Source organism: Lontra canadensis, unplaced genomic scaffold (assembly GCF_010015895.1).
Source record: "Lontra canadensis isolate GAN:19392208 unplaced genomic scaffold, GSC_riverotter_1.0 scaffold183, whole genome shotgun sequence".
NCBI classification, from domain to species: domain Eukaryota; kingdom Metazoa; phylum Chordata; class Mammalia; order Carnivora; family Mustelidae; genus Lontra; species Lontra canadensis.
Window position 1 is genome coordinate 1031764 of NW_022631177.1, and position 16081 is coordinate 1047844.

Consider the following 16081-nt stretch of genomic DNA (forward strand, 5'->3'; position numbering starts at 1 on the left):
ACTACTGGGTATTTACCCCAAAGATACAGATGTAGTGAAAGGAAGGGCCATATGTATCCCAATGTTCATAGCAGCAATGGCGACAGTTGCCAAACTGCAGAAAAAGCCAAGATGCCCTTCAACAGATGAATGGATAAATATATGGTCCATATATACAATGGAATATTATGCCCAACTTTTGCATCAACATTTTTCCCCATTTTTAACTTAAAAACAGTGGGCCAGAATAGTCTCTGAAAGCACCAAATTGTTCCAGCGTCTTTTAGGCATGAGAAGGTGGAGATTTTCTTTGATGTCTTGCCACAATCTTGATCTTCTTTCAGTGTTTTTTAAATGGAAACCTTTCTCCTTACAACCTGCCACTCCTGAGAAGTGTCCAGGGTTTCCACCACTATGCCCTAAATAGGAGAGTCAACCACCCATTCCATTTTAGCTTTTGGAGTTTTCTTCTTCCCCTCCTCATCATATTCCCACCAGAAACAGAAAATTCTTTACTAATGAAGGTGTTTGTGAGTGATTAGAGTTTATTGTGAGGAGCAGATGCAATAAAAATAGTAAATTTCTTTTTACATTATCAAATTATGTGCCCACATATCTTGTCATTAGTTTAATATATTACCCCATCCCTGCTGATGCCCATAAGCCTCTTCCAGAAAATCCACAGACAGACCCTAGAATGGAGACTCCAAAGGATATTTTATTTAAAAGTTTTATAAACTGAATTATGTTCATAGCTTTAGCAATGGTGAGAGTTCAGTTCAACCTCCCAGCTCAGCTTCAGTTTCCAACACACTTCCTCAAACACCTCAGTGGCTTGACTTGAAGTCAGACCTGAAGAAGTCCCTTTTCTCCCTCCTAGAAACCAGTTCTAAAAAAGGCAGGGTGTATGGTGGTGAGCAACAAAAAAAAAGCCAGGAGGCAAGAGCATGCAAGTAGTAAAAGGAAGAGGAAGAAAAAGAGGAGAAAAAGGAGAATAAGAGGTGGGAAAGTAAGAATATTCAATAACAGCGAGGATTGGAGGTAGACCCTTTGTGGATAATAAAAAATGTTGGAAAAAATAAAAAAAAATAATTAAAAATGAGTAAAATCCAAGAATATATTTTAAAAGTTCTGGAAGAGGAAGTCATTTGCTTATTCTTACCAATAAGTAGTTTCCTCATTCCCGTCTATGCGATGTGTGATGATAACATTTTGTGTCTATTAGTGACTATATATTGTTACTGTAGCTGGACGGTGTGGCTAATATTGACTAATATATTGTGATGAAGGTCAATACTCTACCTAAAATATTACAGAAAAAAAGTCACAGAATGGGAAATAAAGGGAAGAAGTGGGGAAAGAAAAAATGGGATGAGGAGGAAGTCCTGGAGTTAGAGTGTTTCTACAGGTTCAGAGCGGGCTGACCAGCATTTGTTTAGATTCTTATAGAATCTTCAGAGGCTTCCTTATGGATCTAAGGAACACTTGTCCCAGGAGAAGTATGAGGATCGATGCTGCAATCTGGCTATCTCTGGGCACTGCTGATACCAATTGTCACCAATACCCATAACCACCTGTCAGATATCCACAAATAATTGCTATTGATATTCACAGCCAATCACCATTGATATCCATAGGTGACTGATGTTGCTATCCAATTGTTACCACCACTCAAAAGACATCCACCTAGACTATGGCCTTGTTAGGGGACAGGGATGAGAGGATGAGAGGCAAGAACTTGTTGAGAGGGGAATATAATGCCAACCCAGGAAGAACTATTCTCTATCCTTCCTGATCATTCCATGATTAAGAGAAAGGCCTATGGTATGGTAGGGGAAATCTGAGGTCTGGCTAACCTTGCCCCTAAACCCTTTTCTTCCAGTGCCCCAATGATGATGGGGAGGGATCTAACCTTCTGACCACGGCTAGCTAATCCTGACTAGGAGGTATTGCCATGACCTGGAACTACTCTTGAAAGACTTTGCCAAACTCAATGCTAGAAATCCTTATCTCTAATCAAAAACTGGCAAGATGAAGGAAGGGAAGGTAGAATTCACCTTCTTACCTTCTTGACCAATAGACCAACTAGAGATTCTCACTGGGCCTTAGTTTATGGTGAGCCAGGGTTATAGCATAATAGTGCTGGAAGAGGATCAGGAGCATGGGCACTAGCAAGACATAGGTGCATACACCCATGCTGTGACAACAGCAGTGAGCTGGTCCAGAGCAAAGAGGAGGTAGACACCTTCATAGCCAACAGTGGTAAGAGTTATTATAGTCTACTAGAGACATGTAAAGATGTCCCCAAAGTGAGACTTACCCTGACCTGGCGTGGATATACCCAAGAGTTCCCCATAGAGGAAGAACAAGCCGAAGAATAAGATCTCAGTCATCCAAATCAAAAGAAAGGTACACACATCCTTCCAGGAGGAATGGAGGGTATGAACAAGGACTATCATGGCCAAGGCTTTTTCAAGGAAATGCAGGAAATGTACCAGTTTGAGGATGTGAAGAAAATGAATGGCTCCAAACATTAGGCTGAGACAGGGTTGCCATTCAGCATTGACACTCACCACCAATTCCTCCAGTGCAAGGAATAGACAGATAATGTTGGCTAGATTAGAGGGCTACACAGGAAGTACACTTTATCAGGGCAAGAAATGGCCCAGGCAAAGAGCTCGGTTCCAACCCAAAGGGCACAGAGCCAGGTAGAGCCGATGGGAGGCACAGCAGTAAATGAGACTGTTGTTCTGCTGCTATTGCTGCTACTGCTGCTGGTGGTTTCCTCCTGCAACCACCCTATGTCCCATAGGAGTGAGACTGGCAAACAAGTAATCCAGTTGGACCTTCATCTCCTGGAGGATGGCCCTAGAACACACAGAAAAAAAAGTGTGGAGATCAGATTATTATCAGATCAGATTATTTTCTAAGCTCCCCATGGCAAACAGTGAGCCTCTTTCTTGGCTAGCTTGGATACTCTGGTAAAAGGAGGGATGACACAGTTTATGAGGGGGTCCTCTTGCCTTCTTTTTCCCTCTCAGGCATGGCCAGGGCAGGAAGGGGAATGAGGACCACAAAGGTGGTGTGTAAACCCAGGCAACCAAGGGACACTACCCCAGACAAGAAGCTGGGGATGTTTCTTCCTCCTGGTTCTTCAAGTATCAGGAGGACAGCCAGCTTTCAAGTGTGGTCACAGTGACTAGCCAATTATCTCTTGGGCCCAGAAATTTCAGAAGCAAAGAACAGCTTATCCTGGAAACAGATGTTTTTCAGGAGCTTTTAGGAGATGCCTGGAGACTGTGAGAGAACAATCGTGCCACAGTATACAGCAGGGGAAGTCACAAACCACAGACTAAATGGCCAAGATGGGTCCATGTCTTAATCCTCTGTCATCACTTTAAAAAAACTTGAGGCAGGGGTGTAATAGGCTGGGGAAGGGTGTAAAAAGAGAAGCCACCAAAGAAGGCTAAGTGCAGGGAGTGAAGATGGAAGTGACAGAAGAGGCTGGAAGGCTTTAGAGATCCCTAAGCCTCCACAGGGAGTAGGAGGTGCCTGACTTGAGAAACTGACTAGGGGTCAGCAGACCTGTCCATGATGGCTTTTGACTTCAACTCCTTGAGCACCAGGTTCTGGGCACTCATCAGCAGCACCAACAGCAGCAGCAGCAGCTCCTGCTGCTGCCTCTATGAGTCTCTCTATTGGGTGTCCTAAAATTGCTTTGGGTTTAGTGAGTTCCTTGCCTAGGAACAGAAAGGACTAAAAACAAAGTGGGTGTGGAGAAGAGGGAGAGAAGGTGGGAGGAACACAGAAAGGCAAATTCATGGGTCAAAACACCTACCCAGATCAACATTTCAGTGTTACCTACCCCCGACAGCCTGCTAAAGGTGCACCTCATGCTTGTCTCTGAGGGCAAAAAAGAGTGAGGGTACAGGCAGCCACTTGCAGTCTGGAAAACTCACATACCATATCCGCAAATCCCCCTACCTCTCAGCCAGCTCTTCTTGCTCACTCACTTTGTTGTTTTGTATGGTCCACAAACACTGGCAGTGAAGGGAACAGCAGCTGGCTGGACAGCAGGACAGGTTGTGTAGCCAGCATTGCTGCCACCTCCAGAGTTCTTGACTGCTCCTGTGTAGAGGCCTCAGACCAGAGTGTGCTCATGGAAGAGCTGGCAAAGAGCTAGGGTTTTCCAGGAATGTCTTGTTCCTGCTGTGTCCAGAGGAGCAACTGTTGAGAAGCAACAATCTGACTCAAGGCTATATGCATCCCCTGCTACTTGTTTAGGGAGGCTGTCCTGGCCCTCAGCCTGCAGGAAATCAGACAAGACACCTGGGCAACTTTGCTGCTCCTCCTTCCTCAGTTCCAGCCCAGAATAGAGGGAGGGGAAGAGGTAACTGGAGTAAGAACCAGAAGTTAGGTGGTCAGGCTCCAGCCAAGAGGTCACTTCACAAGACCAGTTAATATTTTGAATAACTTTCTCCCTGCACCCCAACCCCAACAGCCCCACTCTAATTCCTCACCCTTCCCCTAGTTCTACAGCAGTCTTCCTACCAGAAGCCTGAAAAAAGAGGAAGGGGTATAAGGGGAGGTAGAAATGAAGACCAGAAGAGAGTCTGGGAAGCCAGATGTGCTCTTGGCTATATCCAGCTGTTTTCTACCCACTTCTTTTTCTTTCCTTTTCTCCAGAGGCCCTGGTACCAAAGATAGGGGCAAGAATGGGGAAGGGGAGGGGAGGGGGAACAAGCCACCTCAGAAAGAATCCTGCTTGCCTGAGGCCTATGCCAGGATGGGCAGAGTCCCTAGCCCCTTGAGACAAGCCACATCCCTTCTTCCCCTTCTTCCATAACCTTTGCTCCCAGGACCCCACCTTGGGTATTGAGCCAGTCTCCACATTTGCTACTGATGAGAGTTTGACAATGGAGTGGCCAGATGATCCTAAATTCCACCATAGCCCCCCATGCTCACCCCTTGGCTCAAGCCCAATGCCTCTTTCCCATCCCTAGACCAGAAATTTCTGGGAGGAATAAAGATTTCTACGACAATTCAACCCCCTCTCCAGCTCTTTCTTTTTAACCCAACCCTTAAAGCCAGGGCCAAGTTGGATTAAGAGTTACAAGACATGAAAGCTGGCTCCTGACTCCTCTCTTTACTCTTCATCACTGCCTTGCTGTGAGGCTAGTACAGGGGAGGGTCTCCTCAGTGGACTTCATAGTGAGAATGGGGGGAGGAGGCATGGTGACAAACACAGATTCAGCAGGCCGTAGCTCTATAAAGCGAGATTCTTACCTCAGCCAAGTTGGGCAGACAATAACCTGGGCAATTCAGCTCTTTCCCAGTGAGGGGGGTAGAGTCAGCAGCTTCTTCTCTCACTCCTTTTCCCCTCACATGTCCTACCCTTCACCCACCCTAGTCCATTTGTTTCTCAATTCCCTAAACAAGCCCATCTCTTCTAAGACTGTCCTATCCCTTACAGCCACCTATTAACTCTTTATTCTTCCATATTCATTACCAATGTCACATCTCTTTTGGGGAGACATCTCTGAATCCTCCCTAAGACAAGGTCCTGACCTCTGAATTCTCACAACCTTCTTTGGGTTTTTTTCTAGAGCACTTTTCATACTAGAACATTATTGTTTATGTTTTCATTGCTCCATTGTATGAGTTTTACAATTGCTGCTCTAACAAATTGCCACACACTTAGTGGCTTAAAACAACATAAATGTTGAGAACATGCTGAGTCATGTCTGATTTATCATTCCAACCCCCGACCCTGCACTTCTCCCCTCCAGCCATGTATCTGGCACAGAGTGGGCACTCATCAGTGATTGACCAAATACATGTTATAACCTCTCATGGTTACCAGATTTTTCACTTCTCAGAGAACAAATTTCTTCCTTCTGTAAATCTAACCTAAATCCAGCCTGCTTTGTTACTCTAATTGGACTGATGCCAGATCCTACAGTGCCTCAACCCTTTTGTTGTTGTGCCCTTGTCCAGTGAGGTCTAACTGGAAACAAACTGAAAACTAACCTGATAACATAGCCATAGTAGGGCAGTCAGTCAGTTCTCGGATGGCTGCCCCATTCTTGAGGCAGGTCTTCCTGTTCTTCATAGGTCAGATTTTGAAGCTTTTACCATCTGGGTTGCAGGAGAAAGTAGAGGAGGGAATACTCCTGCAGGAAGACCACCATGCCTCAGTGTGCCCTCCAAGACCCTCTTTCTTTGGTAGTCTTTTATATGTGTGAGAGAGTGGGTCTTGTTTCCCCAACCTGAAGAACTAGAGCCCTATCCACATCTTGAAAATGTTCCATACAACCTGTACAGAGCTGGACATGTGAAAAGGACTCCCTAAACCAAGAATCTGGCCCCAAACCAGTTTTGCAAACTCTTTTCCCACTCTATTCCTGTCACCCAAAATAACTCCCTTTTCCCCCAAACAGTATAAATGAACCTATCCCCATCTTTCCTTAAGATACTCCTTCTGCCTAGAATGCCTGGTTTTTCTTCCCCTCTTACCCTCCCTTTCTACAAGTCACACACACACACACACACACACACACACAAACACACCTGTTCTTCTTTTAATTTTTTGTGCTTTTTTTGTTCATCTTTTAAAACCTAACTAAAATTATTCCTTCTCTGTAAGACCTTCCTTACCACCCTGCCAGAATTTATCCTTCCTTCTTCTCCATCTCCCCAGCAGATTTTAGTTCTAATTAGCAAGAAGTCCATTCACTCTTGTGTACTGGTTGTTTGTTTCCTCATTTACTTCCCCACCTTTGGTGTTTATTCACTTTGGTGTCCCACCCACCATCCACTCCACTCCCACATACCACCACAGCCTTACCTTCATCACACAGTGACAGGCCCCAATTTTGTGGTCAGTGTTTACTCAGTAAATGAATGGTTCCATCATCTTTTTCCTGCTACCTAAAGGCTCAGGAGAAATCATGGTCCATATGTTAGAAAGTCCTCCCACTTCCCTGACCCATGTCCCCCTCACTCCCAACTTTACATACATAACTTGGCCCTTGTGATTTTTTTCTGCATTTATCCTCTGTAGCCCAAAGGCCCCAAATTCCATCACTCAGATGATTATCAGAGTACACTCATATTTACAGGATAATGGAGCTGGAAGAGATTTTAGGGGACTCCATCTGCTTCCCAGTTCATAAAACTAGAAACTGAGACACAGAGATCAAGGGATTTTTCCCAACCTCCCCTGTCATATTAGTAACCAAGTCAGAACTAAATCCCTAAAAAGTTTTCAGAGTTTTAAGTTCAGTTTGCTTTGGACAAAACCACCATTAACCATGCACAGAAAAGTAGGTAAACGGTGCCACATAGTGGCTGAGAGTCTTAGCTTCATCTACTGGCCTTGTTCCTGGAAAGTGGAACTTCCAGCCACACACTGCTCTCCCTTCCTCCCATGAAGGATGAAGGGAAAGGAAGGTCATCTTCTAGGAATATTCCACAGAATGTCTACATAGCCCCACCTTCTGCTGGCAGAAAACAGGACCCAACTACATGTTATCCCTCATCTTCACCAGGAAAAGTGGGGGAGTCAAGACAGCAGACAGCTTGGAAGCCAGAGTCAGGGCTCTTAAAAGGGCTTTGAAGAGGTTGATTCATACCTTCATTTTCTGAACCACCTCTGAAAAGCTGTTCCTTGGGCCTGTGCAGCTGGGCAGGCTGTCTACCAAATGTTTGATTACCACATTTGGAATGTTAAGAACTGGCTTCACATCCTGGCACAGGCCTTTCTGTGCCAGATCTGAAGACCCAGAACTCAGGGCTGGAAAGGTGGATATTCATTCCAGATTCTTTCAATAGGGGTTTTAACAAGTTATTTGGAGGTTAAGATGCTGGGCCTTTCCCCATTTAAACACATACAGCACTCTAATTGACCTCCTAAAGCTTTTTTTATTTAGCTCCTAGCAGGAAATCTCTACATTGTAAGTCAGAGGAAAGGAAGGTTTAGTTTCAGGCAGAATAGGAAAATGGGGATGGGTTTTGTGTCATCTGCCAAGAACTGACAGCATGTCTTATCTGGGAATGGAAATTCATACCTATACCAGAGCCCCCTGCTTGGACCCTCCAATGAATCATTACTTTTGACCCCTAGCTGACTTCTGGCTGGATGCCTGGGTAGCAGAAAAGGTGGAGAGGAGTTGGGTTGCCAGGAAAATGAGGCTGGCCCTAGCCTGGTTCTGGAATGAAAATGGGAGCAGATGACTACAAATCAGGCAGAAGCTCAAGAACAAATCAGGAAGAATTTTCTTCATTTCTCTCTCATTTGGGTTTCGAGTTCCAGGAATCTGTCTAAAGGATGGGGCCCTGAGTGAGCTGGTTTCAGGCTGGAGAGGGAAGGGGTATTTAGAAAACTAGATGAGAGGAAAAGAAAGGTGATGATGGGATGGAAAATCAAAAGCACTGGGGGAAAAATATTTTGTGGGCTGGGTAGAACTTATGCAAATTATGTTTAAATAAAATAATCTTGAAAATTAATTTCCTAGTTGGCTCAGAACTCCTGGAAACAGAGTAAGACACTCTTTCCCAAGTCAAGGTCTCAGACCACAGTTTCCTCTTCCACTATCCCTCTCCTCAGGCCCAGAACACATACTATTTTCCCTTGGACCTGCCCCTCTTACTGATTCTGGAGCTTGGATGATTCTGGAATTCATTGACTAAGCTCTGTATATCCGTGGAGTAGTATATATATTTCACTTACCTTTCAACATATTAACACTCAATTAGAATGCAGGGGCAATCTGGCCATCACAGATTACCACCTAGATGGCTCTAGCACCCCATAGGTCTTTGAGATTGGCAGGGCAGGGAAAGTTAACTCCATTTTAAATATAAATTGATGTTCTGAGAGATGAAGTTAATTCACTTAGAATCTCACTGTTTTGGGTGCCTGGGTGGCTCAGCTGGTGAAATGTCTGCCTTCAGCTTAGGTCATGATCCCAGAGTCCTGGGATTGAGTCCCGCATTGGGCTACCTGCTCCATGGGGAGCCTGTTTCTCCCCCCCTTCTCTGCCTGCTTCTTCACCTGTTTATATCCTCTTTCTCCATATCAAATAAATAAATAAAATCTTTAAAAAAGGAATCTCAGTGATAAAGGGATCTAAGATCATTCTAGTAAAAATCACCCTTTATGCTCAATTCCTTCCATCCCCTAATAATGCCCGTGTCCAGTGACTGGATAACAGTAATTGAGCACCCAGCAACTTGTAAATCACTATAATCTGAGACAGATTTTGTCCAAATCCCACAGCTTATTAGATACAGGACTTGAAGTAGGAAGCCAGGGTTCAGACTGAGTTTACATAAGAGCCCATGTTGAGACATTTGCTGTTTCCCCTGTTGGGGGTTCTTACATGGGTTTTAGCTGATTTACACCATACATGTTCTTATGTTGTAGAAAAATAAAAACTCAAGGAGGGAGAGGGTCAAAACCACCTGAGCAGAAGGAAGAAAGAACAAAACATGGGGTGTTGAACATAAGTATTCATTCTAGAAATGCATCTGGGCCAAGACAGGATGAGGGGTAGAGTGAAGCTGGAATGGGAGGAAAAAGGGAAGTCTAGCCAACTCCATAGAGCCAGAAAACCTGAAAGATATTCAGCCTGTCTGGGATGAGGAGTTTGGATGTTGGTCAGAGGTGACAGCATGGGGATCTGATTCCAATTTTGGGTACTACACCATCTGGAGAAATTTGTAAAGACCATCTGGGTTAGCAGCTGCCCCATTGCAGATAAATACCTCCTCATCTTTACCAGAATGACAAAGACTGAAATTTGAAAAGGAATCCAGCCCTCTTCTATCTCTGAGCTAGTTGGAGTTAGGGGTGGGTTGGGTGACAGCCAGAACCAGAGAAGATAGCTTTAGAAATAATTCTGTAGTGTTGTTATTATATAAGTAATAGTCACCATACATAAAACTACTATTAATAGGAAAACTGAGGACAGGAAAAAGTTATTGTCTATATGACATTAAAATTAAGCACACCATTTGGTCAGTTTAGGTCAGCTTGATTCACCTGATTAATTGAGTGGAAAATAATCAGCCAGCAGAGCTTCACGGCATAAAGGTGACCAAATAAAGTTTCTCTAACTGAAGTTTTGCTTTCTCACCCCTTATTTTTGATGCATTGAGATACTATGTACAGGCCTAAATTGGATTTCTGGTGTTCTCATCTTACCAGGATGCTCAGAGCACAGAATACAGAAGTACTCCTGTGCCCGTCCCATGACCACAGGTGTTATCTCTGCCCATCTTACCCATGCTAGGCCTGGATCCCATCTCCAAATGAGAAAGGAACCTGTGGGAAATAGCTTGGAGCCCACTTTTTCTCTCTTTCTCAATTCCTCTTCCTGTGGCCCTCCTTCTTTCCCTTCCTCCCTTTTCCCTCCCTCCTTACCTCTCTCCCATGGGCCTATAAAGGTCTCTAGATTCCTGACTCAGGGTCCAGCCCACTGTGCACTGCTTCTTCTCTGCTAGCAGGGGTTCCATCTTATCCAACTCAACCACTCATCACTCACTCATTGGTTTTGGCAGTAACCATCTGTCTCTGAGGAGACCCAATGAAACAGTGGGAATGGACCTGTTTTTCATTTCCCTCTTTTGACTTAGGGAAGCACTGAGTGAGAGGAGAGACATTTCTATGCTGAGGAAAGTAATTCTCTAATTCATTACACTCCCATCATCTTGAAAGGCACCCCCAGTTGAGGGGGGTTTTGTTAAAGGAAATCAAGGGATTTTCTAAGGAGCAAAGACAGGGAAATAAATGAAAGGAAGGGAAGGGAAGATTAAAGAAACAGGGAAGGGTTTTTTCTCAAATGAGGTTGGCAAGCTTAATCTCTAGAGTCTCACTGGAACTCCTCCTCCCAGGAGGCCCTGGGAACACTGAATTGCTCTACAACATCTTCATCCTCTCCACCTTGCTTGGTTTTCCCTCCAGGAGTTAGAGAACCATCTTTTATAGAGCTGTGTAATTGAATGCATTTGTGAACACCCATTTTGGATGCTTGTGATCAAGAAGTGACAAGGTGGGGCGCCTGGGTGGCTCAGTGAGTTAAGACTCTGCCTTCAGCTCAGGTCATGATCTCAGAATCCCAGGATCGAGCCCTGCATCAGGCTCTCTGTTCGGCAGGGAGCCTGCTTCCCTTTCTCTCTCTCTGCCTGTCTCTCTGCCTACTTGTCATCTCTGTCTGTCAAATAAATAAATAAAATCTTTTTTAAAAATTCTAAAAAAATAAAAAAAAAGAAGTGACAAGCAGAAAGCTAAATAGTGAAAGGATGGTGGGGAAGATTGTTGGGAAAGAGGAGTGAATAACAGTAAAGGGACAAAGAAGTTAAGGGAACAAATGAAAGAAACAAAGATGGTGCAGAGGAAGCTTTAAAAAAGTGTGGAGCTGAACCTATAGCTGGGCACCTCTTTCCTTGTGGGACTGCCATCTAATTTTTTTTTTATTTTCAGCATAACAGTATTCATTGTTTTTGCACCACACCCACTGCTCCATGCAATCTATGTCCTCTCTAATACCCACCACCTGCCTCCCCCAACCTCCCACCCTCCGCCCCTTCAAACCCCTCAGATTGGAGTTGGGGGAAATCAGAAGGGGAGGTGAACCATAAGAGACTGTGGACTCTGAAAAACCATCTAATCTAACTAAAGGATGGCATCTCAATAACTAGATACATTAGGGCCTGGCTCCTCAGTGAGTAGAAAGCCAAAATGTGAAGGTTTTCTTCAAATTTCCATGAAAATACTCCACCAAAATGGTACCTAATAAGTATGGCCCTCCTTAAATAGGAGTTAGTGAGGTAAGCTCTTACAGTTGGTACAGGGAGCTCAGGACCCATCTAGGCCACCATCTCTAGGTGGAGAGGAAAACAGAACTTCCTCTCTTCTCTCTACTGCCACATCTGTGGAGCTGAAGAAACTAAAGGGAGAGACACCAACAAGTTGGACACTGCTATATTCTCCTGACTAGAGGAGGAAGGGAGAAAAAATGCTACCAGGGGCATTCTGTAACCATGAGTTCTTAACACAAAAGAACACTTCCTGTGAGTAGATTTTCAGGTACTCTCATAGGTCAGTAGGGAAAATTGGGAATAAAAGGCCTTTCCAATGTCTCTCTAGCCACATCAAATGATCCTGGACTAGAAAACATTAGGATACAGATCCCCAGGTTTTCAAAGGGGCCCTAAAGGCAAACCCTCTTGTCCTCATCCCAGTAATCCAGATCATCCACTGCTTGGGCCTTAATTCCAAAGAGAAGGGCAACACCCTTTTAATCTAGAACCCTGGAAAATAGGACAGCAAGTTGACAGTATATTCTGGGAAAGAAAAAAAAATAGGGAAGGAAAAGGTTTAGGGAGGATCTTCATCATTTTTCTCCAAGCCAGATATCCCCAGATGTTGCTTGAATAATCTGAGCCAGCCACAAAAGTCCAAAAGAATGTGGAAACTATTTGAGAAGGGGCTTAAGGTTAGAATTAGGTATTTCTCTTAAGAGGCAATATGCTGTATGGGATATTTCAAAAAATCAATTATGCTATCAGTTCAAGACAAGATCAACCATTTGTGTATTATTCTGCAAGAATATCCACCATCCAAATGCACTGTTCAGGCCTCTGAACGGGCCTATACATCATCTAGTTTATTTTGCATGTAGACATGCCTATATACAAACTCCAAATGCCCTGGGAAGAGGACAGGGCAAGTTACAATAAATTGATATTGTAGCTATAGGAAACTGAGGCCAGAGTGGCAAGAGATTTGTCTAAGCTGGCAGAATTGGGAAGGACCAAATTTTCTGAACTCCCAGGTCAGGGTTCTATCCCCTATATTTATACTCCTAATGTAAAAGTTGGGGAATATGAGACCATCTAGATCTTGGACCCAACTCAAAGATCATCCCAACTTGGCCATCTCAAACTTGTTCCAGCTGTTGTTGATGTCAGACCCTAAAATGTGGAGGTGATGCCAAGGAGGAAGTTCCTGGGCCTGTGTGCCAATATATAAGGCTGTGGCTCTATGTTAATTCAGCCACTTGCAATGAATACAGTTGACAAGCTGGAAGAGGAAGATGTCCACTTTGCAGAACGTGTTCTCTCTATGCAAAAAGGAGACAAGATAAACTGGACCCAGGGCTAAAGCTCAGCTACCTTTGGGCCATGCCAGGTGCTATCAACCATGCCATGAATCCTGTCAAGGATCTAAGAGAGTCAGAAATGTGTAAAAGAATCCAAAGCCCAGGCTCTTACCCTAAACCTTTGTCTAATCTCAACTATTAAAAACACCCTTACAAAAACTTCCAGATATTTCTCAGAGCTCACAGGCCTGCATCCTGGGCCATATGGTGAAAAAGCTTCTGGAGCTCTGACCACTAGAAGAATTTAGAACAGTAGAAGATGAGTTTGGCATTCTATAGAGCAAGAGAAGAGGGCCAAATAAGGGATCCAGACTATTGTCCTGGCCCCAGGCTATGAGACTCCTCCAACAACAACTCTCTCCCTAGACATACATTGACTTCGTCCCCAATTTTCTGAGAGGAAGGGGTAAAGTGGGCATCTGGCCCAGGCCTAAACAGGGAAAGTGAGAAAGGGAGAAGGGGCAGAGGGATAGGATAGGACAGAAGAACTTTGTGTACTGGAGGAGAGGAGTGATGAGGCAATTAAGTAGGTCTCAGATAAGTTTTTCACTGAGGAAATTATCTAGCAGGCTGAGTCTCAGTTGGAGGGATGGGATCTTCTCAGGCATCCTCCCCATCTTCCACCAGCCTTTCTTGCTTGGAGAAACACAACAACTCTAGACATCACAGGGAACACCACAGCTATCCATTGACTCTAGAGGCCAACTTGGAACTTGCTGTTAATGAGCACTAGGAGGTGTTGAGGCATCTGGGGGGGCTCAGTTGTTAAGTGTTTGCCTTCAGTTCAGGTCATGATCCCAGGGTCCTGGGATTGAGCCCTTCCTCCAGGCTCCCTGCTCAGTAGGGAGTCTGCTTCTTCCTCTCCTTCTTCCTCTGCTCCTCTCCCCCCACTCATTTGTATGTGCTTTCACTTTCTCAAATAAATAAATAAAATCTAAAAAAACCCAAAACACTAAGGGTGCTGCTAGGAGGAGAAGGTGTCAGAGAGGGGAGCATAAAGGAAACTAGTTGAGGACTGTGAGCTCACCTTCATTGACGCTTTTGTTTGTTCATGAGTTAGAAGAGCCATGGAATGAGGCTGCAACAACCCTGATTCTGGAGGAAGGTAATGTCCCTCTTGTCCTCTAAACTAGCTGCCAGTTTGGCTCTTGCACAGACACAGTCTCACTCCTGAAGGAGATAAGTGTTATGTGTTCAGTAGCTTTGTATGCCTCAGCCTCAGAACAGCCATGCTACCCATTTCCATAACACTCAACCTCTTTTCACTAGTCCAGAGGAACAGAACACAGTACCCTTAGAATCACAACCCTGAGTGAGTCACCACTCTCTTAGATTGCATACACATTGAGTCCTCTAAATTTACTATTCTGTATTCATACTACTACATACTCAATTCAACCTGTTCCTTGATTATACACACATACCCGGATATGTGTGTGTGAATAATATGTGTATACAAACACAGAACCATGAAATATCCACAAGTACATACCCCTTAACATACAAACTCTCCTATAACCTACATATGCATATATTCGATTAAACCTGTACATGCACATCAACCACACTAACAATGCTTACATTCATCTCCTTAGGTATAAAAGTATCTACAATCTGTCACATTCATATACTCCTTTGCACACATGCACTCCTTTGAGTGCACATACAACCATATCACTCTACATACAAGATGATATATGGACACAAAGGCACACAATCATGCACATTCACAGATGTTCCTACCCTCTGTGCTGCCTACATACATCCCAATACTACTTTCACACATACCCAGCATATTGATTTGCAGGTACTAGGGCTAAACATTTCTTTGTAAGTACTCCTAGGTCCATTGTGTGACATCCATTTTTCCTGCTTCCTGCTCTGTCTTTCTCGGTCTTTTTGTATATATATATATATATATATATATATATATATATATGTGTGTGTGTGTGTGTGTGTATATATGTATATATATACACATTTAAAGATTTTATTTATTTATTTGACAGACAGAGATCAAAAGTAGGCAGAGAGGCAGGCAGAGAGAGAGGGGGAGGCAGGCTCCCTGCCGAGTAGAGAGTCTGATGCGGGGTTCGATCCCAGGATCCTGGGACCATGACCTGAGCCGAAGGCAGAGGCTTTAACCCACTGAGCCACCCAGGCGCCCCTTTCTTTCTGAAAACTTTTTTTTTAATTTTATTTTTTATAAACATATAATACATTTTTATCCCCAGGGGTACAGGTCTGTGAATCGCCAGGTTTACACACTTCACAGCACTCACCATAGCACATACCCTCCCCAGTGTCCATAACCCCACCCTCCCTCTCCCAACCCTCCTCCCCGCATCAACCCTCAGTTTGTTTTGGGAGATTAAGAGTCACTTATGGTTTGTCTCCCTCCCAATCCCATCTTGTTTCATTTACTCTTCTCCTACCCCCTTAACCCCCCATGTTGCATCTCCTCTCCCTCATATCAGGGAGATCATATGATAGTTGTCTTTCTCCAATTGACTTATTTCGCTAAGCATGATACCCTCTAGTTCCATCCACATCGTCGCAAATGGCAAGATTTCATTTCTTTTGATGGCTGCATAGTATTCCATTGTGTATATATACATCTTCTTAAAAAAACTTTTTAAATGGGAATGCAAGCTGGTGCAACCACTCTGGAAAACAGCATGGAGGTTCCTCAAAATGTTGAAAATAGAACTACCCTATGACCCAGCAATTGCACTGCTGGGTATTTACCCTAAAGATACAAACGTAGTGATCCGAAGGGGCACGTGCACCCGAATGTTTATAGCAGCAATGTCTACAATAGCCAAACTATGGAAAGAACCTAGATGTCCATCAACAGACGAATGGATAAAGAAGATGTGGTATATATATACAATGGAATACTATGCAGCCATCAAAAGAAATGAAATCTTGCCATT